Consider the following 6304-nt stretch of genomic DNA (forward strand, 5'->3'; position numbering starts at 1 on the left):
GTATAATTCCGTTAGTTTAATTGATGGAGGTACTATTTTCGTATTTAGTCATAAACGATTACCATCTACGATTCAAAATGAAACTTAGGTAAAAAAATAAAGTTCTTAAAACTCAAGTATTAAAAAGGCATTTAACCAAAAACACTAAAAAAACAATAAAAATAAATAAAAACCATCCAATGATGGTCTGGCCACCACCCCCAACACCTAGGGTGGCCAAACCACCCAAGGTCTTTTTTTTTTTTTTTAGTCAAATTTATTTTTAGTTTTTTTTAGTCAAATATATATATATATATATATATATATATATATATATATATATATATATATATATATTTTTTTTTTCCTTGACGGTTTCAGTGCCTGTGCCGATGACGGTGCTTGTGTCGGTTACGGTGCCAGTTCTAGGGCCGGTTCTGGTGACTGTGCCAGTGCCGGCGCCAATTTCGATGTCAGTGTTTGTGCCGATGACGATGCCTGTGCTGGTGCTAGTGCCTGTGCCTATTCCGGTGCCTGTGCCGGTACCAATTCAGTTCCTATCTCGGTGCCTGTGCAAGTTTCGATGCCGGTGAATGTGACAATTTCAGTGCCTATACCGGTGACAGTGTAACAACTCAAGTCCGTTAGGACTAGGTTTCTCAACTACTTCTCTCATAGGTGCAAAGAATCATAAGGTCTGCCAGAGCAATTAATTAAATGCGGAAATAAATGCATGAATAATATAAAAAAAATATTGCCAATTAAAATTTGCCGCTTGGTTTTCGAACGCCAAGTCTGACATTTATTACATTTGGAAAATTCATACTAAATAAGCCTAAGTCTTGAAACTTGTGCTAAAGCACTTATTGACAAGAAATAAAGTAATATGCAAATGGAATGAACTTAATAGTTAACCCTATCCCCATTCTGGCCTCTTAATACGGTGTGCTCGCCACCCGTAAACAAAAGTAAAACTAAATGAGCAAAAATGGCTCAATAAGTATATCCCCAAACAATAAATAGTTGGGTTAATTTCATTTTCTTTAAAAACCTTTCACTCAAAATATGGAATCTTTTGTAAACACTTCAAATAACATTCATTATAAAATACTACATAGTTAAAGAGAAAATCCTCTTTTCTATCCAAAACCAATTTTTCTGACAAAACTACGTTAAAGACATTTCTTTCATTTGGAATTTGTAAGTTCAAGGGTTATATCCAACACTTCTCATAATAGGGTCCATGTACCCTGTTACACCCCGTGTATTAGGGTTGTGCAGTCTTTGTTGTCATGGCTATGCATGCGGCCGCAGGCGTGCTCTTTGGTCAGCCGATTAACTTATTGGTGCACTCAGCTGGTAAATAAATGATGGATTACCACCTTCTGGCAGAGCCACTTTCAGTGGTTGTGCCTCCATCCTAGCATCGGTACTGAGCTCTTTCTTCTTTGGATTCTCTTGGGCTAAAACTATCTTCTTCATACACGTGCCCTCATTTTATAAAACTTATCTCATCTCTTTTATTTCTCTTAGTATCTTTGGACGACGAGTAGGCGGGTTTTTACATCTTGTACTTTTCCAATTTATCATTTTCTATGAGAAATTCTTTCCTGATTCTTGAACTTTCAAAAAATAGAGATTTACTATAATTAGAAAACTATTTGATAGACAAGAACTTTCTAACAACAAATAGATTTATATCGTAAACAGCTTTTCATTTAAAGAGAAAGTTCTTCAAGAAAATTTATGTAAGCCAGGTAAATTCATAAAAACATGATTAAAATAAATATTCATTCATAACACATGAGGTGTTAAAAGACAGTTAAATTAAATAACATGTCGAAAAATGACTATAGAAGGGGTAGGAAATCTACTTACCTCATGACTGTAGTTAAAAGAAATTCCTCGATAGCTAGCTAGTCACCTAAATAAAGGTTCAGATGTATTACTACTCTCATACTCCATACTAAAATAAAATCTTATTATTATGGGTTCGGCTTATTTTTCAAATCTTGAGTTTGAATCCTTTTAAAACAAAAATAACCGAAACACCAATACATCATTGCTCAAGTAACGTCCTTCGGACAAGAAAAGAGTAACATGAAAGAAGAAGAAAAAAATAATAATAAAAGGGCTGGTGCAGATACACATATGGCCGAATGTGGCTATAGAGGCTTGGTGAGAGAAAACCCAAAAAGAAAACCTTATTTCTCTCAAGTAGGCAGCACGTGTTAGTTGGTAGGATTTAAAAGCAAAGACACTCTTTTGTTTCTTAAGAATCAGGAAGGAGGAAAAGAAATATACAAGACCAAAAAAAAAATATAGAAATGACTGTTTTCATTCTCTTAACCATCTCTTGGACATCTCAATATAAAGATGTGTGCAAATCTATAATTGAATTCTGAGACCATATTTGTGGTCCTACAATTCAATGGTAGATTTAAACATCTCTTGTATGAAGATGGATAAGAGATGGATGTGTAGCATCTCTCAAAAAAATATGACTACACATGATTCAAGGTGGTTCTTACAAAAGGCTTGACTTTATGGATTTTTGTTTATAATATATCCTTATCTTGTACAATACTTTATGCAAGAAGCCAACCCAACCATTTTTTATTGTTAAACAATTACATAAGAAGACTAAAGAGATGAAGGATAAGGTAGTATGAAGCAATACCTGTAGAACTCGTGAGAGAGAGAGAGAGAGAGAGAGAGAGAGAGAGAGAGAGAGAGAGAGAGAGAGAGAGAGAGGTGAGGCAGCCGACGTTGCAATAGGGAGAGAAAGAGGCCAGGTATGCGATTTGGAGAGAAACGTGTGCGAGGGAAAAAGAAAGAAAGAAAGACGGCTGTGGACTATTAGGGTTTGTCTTATTCTCTTTAATGTAAGGAATAGAAAAACCTAGCTGATGTTTGGGTGGTAGAAAAATAACTACACGGTTTTTTTTTTTTTTTTTTTTTTTTTTAAAAAAAAAAGATCAATCAACTTTAAATTAAATAAATCATTATCATTAATATTCTTATTCTCATTAAAAATTTGTTTATTTAATTATTATTATTATTATTATTATTAAACTCTTAGCTTTGATCCATTCTCATTACTAGTCAAAGTCCACCATTTCCTAGAATCTAGACCGTCTACTAATTTACTATTCTCACCCTAGATCAGAATTAGATTGTTACAAGTGCCTTTGCATGTACCGGTGTCGGTGCCTGTGCGGGTGCCGTTTTCGGTGCTAGTGCTTGTGACTTTTTTGGTGCCGGTGACGGTGATGGTGCTTGTGCCAATGCCAATTCCGGTTCCGCAGCCTGTGCCAGTGCCTTTGTCGGTGACGATTTTAATGCCAATGCCGATGACGGTGCCTTTGCCTATGCCGGTGACAGTGCCTTTACCTATGCCAGTGACGATGCTTGTGCCTGTGCCGGTTCTGGTGCCCATGCCAGTTTCAATGTCGGTGATGATGCATGTGCTTGTGCTAGTCACGGTTCCGATGCTGGTGCATGTGCCTGTGTTGGTTCTGGTGCCTGTGCCGATGCCAGTCTCAGTGTCAGTGCCTGCACTAGTGGCGGTGTCTGTATCAATGACGGTGATGGTGTCTGTATCGGTGATGGTGATGGTGCCTGTGTCTGTGCCTGTGCCTGTGCCAATGCCGCTTCCAATTCCGGTTCCAGTTTCGGTGCTGGTGCCCTTGCCAGTGACGGTGACGGTTTTAATGCCTATGCTGGTGCCGATGAAGGTACCTATGCCGGTGCAGGTTTCGGTGCCTGTGCCAGTGCTAGTCTCGATGTCGGTGACGATGCATGTGCCTGTGCCGGTGCCTGCGCAGGTGACGTTGACAATTTCAATGGCTATGCCGGTGATGATGCATGTGGCTTTGCCAATGCCGGTTCTGTTGCCAGTTTTGATGCCGATGACGGTGACGGTTTTAGTACCTTTGCTTGTGCCGGTGACGGTTCCGGTGCCTGTGCCAGTGCAAGTCTCGGTGTCAATAACGATGCCTGTGCATGTGTCGGTGCCAGTGCTGATTTCGATGCTGGTGCCAGTGCTAGTTTCGGTGCTGTTACCAGTGTCAGTGCCGGTTCCGGGGCTTGTGTCGGTGACTGCGCAAGTGTTGTTTAACAAGTTTAATGGCTATGCCAGTGACGATGATGGTGCATGTGCCTGTGGCGGTGTCGGTTTCGTTGCCAGTTTCGGTGTCGGGAACGTTGACGATTTTAGTGCCTATGTCGGTGACGGTGCCTTTGCCTGTGCCAGTGACGGTGCCTGTTCCGATTTCGATGCTGTTTCTTGTGTCGATGTCAGTTCCGGGACTTGTGCCAGTGCCTGCGCATGTGACGTTGACATTCTCAATGGCTTTGCTGGTGACAATGATGGTGCATGTGCTTGTGACAGTTTTAGTTCCTATGCTGGTGACGGTGCCTTTGCTTGTGCCGGGGCTAGTGTCGTTGTCGATCACGATGCCTTTGCTGGTCCTAGTGCCGTCTTCAGTGTTGTTACCTATGTCGGTGCTGGTTCTAGGGCCTATGCCAGTGCCTGCGCAGGTGATGTTGACAATTTTAATGGCTATGCTGGTGACGATGATGATGCATGTGCCTGTGCTGGTGCCGGTTTCAGTTCTGTTGCGAGTTTCGGTGCTAGTGACAATTTTAGTGCTTATCCCGATGACGGTGTCTTTTCCTGTGCTGATGACAGTGCTTCTACCTGTTCCGGTTTCGGTGCTGGTGCCTGTATCGGTGCCTACGCCGGTGAGGGTGACAGTTTCAATGCTTATGCCGGTGACGGTGCCTTTGCTTGTGCCGGTGACGGTGACGGTGATGGTGCTTGTGCCTATGCCGGTTCCGATTCCGTTGCTAGTTTCGGTGCCTGTGACGGTGCCTTTGCTTGTACCAGTTTCGGTGCTTGTGCCTTTACTTGTTTCGGTTTCGATGCTAGTTTCGTTGCCTGTTGTTGTGAAAATATCTACCTAAATAAATAGGTAAATAATTGTACGTTTTACTCGCAAGTGCACAAGATCAAAACGATAGTATAGAGAGCAAGTACGAGATCATTCCCACGAGGATTGGTAAATTGTGTTTAAAGCGAATTTCCTAAAGCAAATATCTTTCAATGAAATTAAATAAGATTGCAATGAAATAAAGTAAACAACATAATTGAAAACAATAAGTAAAAAGGGTAGAGCTCCGATATCCACCACTAATCATACTCTTTTTGGGAACTGATATGCACAATGCTACAACCGTATTGCGATGCTTGCCAGCCACAAGGGCATGACATCTACTCCTAAAGCTATTGATCTCCCTAAGCAATGAGTTAGGCATGACATCTACTCTAAATCTTTTTTTTTCTCGAAAGATTTAGCATGACATCTACAAAGTTGTTCTTCAAGAAAACATAAAACTATGAAAATCGGCAAACACACTCAGGTTGAAATATGGCATCTTTTCCAGTTGTCTTCATGTTGATTAATCTAAGAACATGTGATGGGGTTCTTTCGTTACTCTATTATGCCCAAGACTCGGCCATCCAAATTGACATAAATAACAAATCTATACCACATGCATATGATGATCAAGCATAAATATGCAAGGAATTCAATAAAACCGGAATACTCAATTAAGAATCACAAATAGTTGTATCAAGGCAAATCAAAACCTTAAAGAAACATGATTAGGGCTTCAATCGAGCCCCAACTAAAGTATTAAAAACAACTAATTCGGACTAAAAGTATATACATACAGAAAATAAAGAAAGGAAGAAAGAAAAACCAAAACCCTTCTTGATTTAGCCTCTGATTCCCTCCCAAAAGCTTGTATTTATGTTTTAGACGACTTAAAGGTGTATTTATAGTGTTTGAGAGCAACCCTAGTCGATTTCATGCAGCCCATGAAGTCCAAAATCGAGTTAAAGTCGGATTAGAAAAATTTCCATAACAAGCTGTTGACTTCACTGTGCTACAGTACGCGAAGGCACTCGAGCGCAATGGTTGGGCGCTCGATCCCCTTCGCTTTCAGTGGTGCGCTTGAGCAACTGGATAGTGAGCTCGAGCGGCTGCTTCAGACTCTTTTTTCAGCTTTTCAATAGCAAGTCTTCTAAGTCTTGGAGCTTGATGGATTTTGAGTGTTTTTCTTCCAAAACCTACAAAATAAGGGAAAAACACAAAAACAACACAAAACATCATACTATGATGAAACTAAGGGCTTAACATATATAAATTGAGGGGCTTGAATGTGTAATATTAAGCACTTATCACCTGTGCCGGTGACAGTGACGGTTTCAGTGCCTATGCCGGTGACGTTGCCTCTGCCTACGCCGGTGACGGTGACA

This window comes from Alnus glutinosa, chromosome 10 (genome assembly GCF_958979055.1).
Source record: "Alnus glutinosa chromosome 10, dhAlnGlut1.1, whole genome shotgun sequence".
Lineage (NCBI taxonomy): Eukaryota > Viridiplantae > Streptophyta > Magnoliopsida > Fagales > Betulaceae > Alnus > Alnus glutinosa.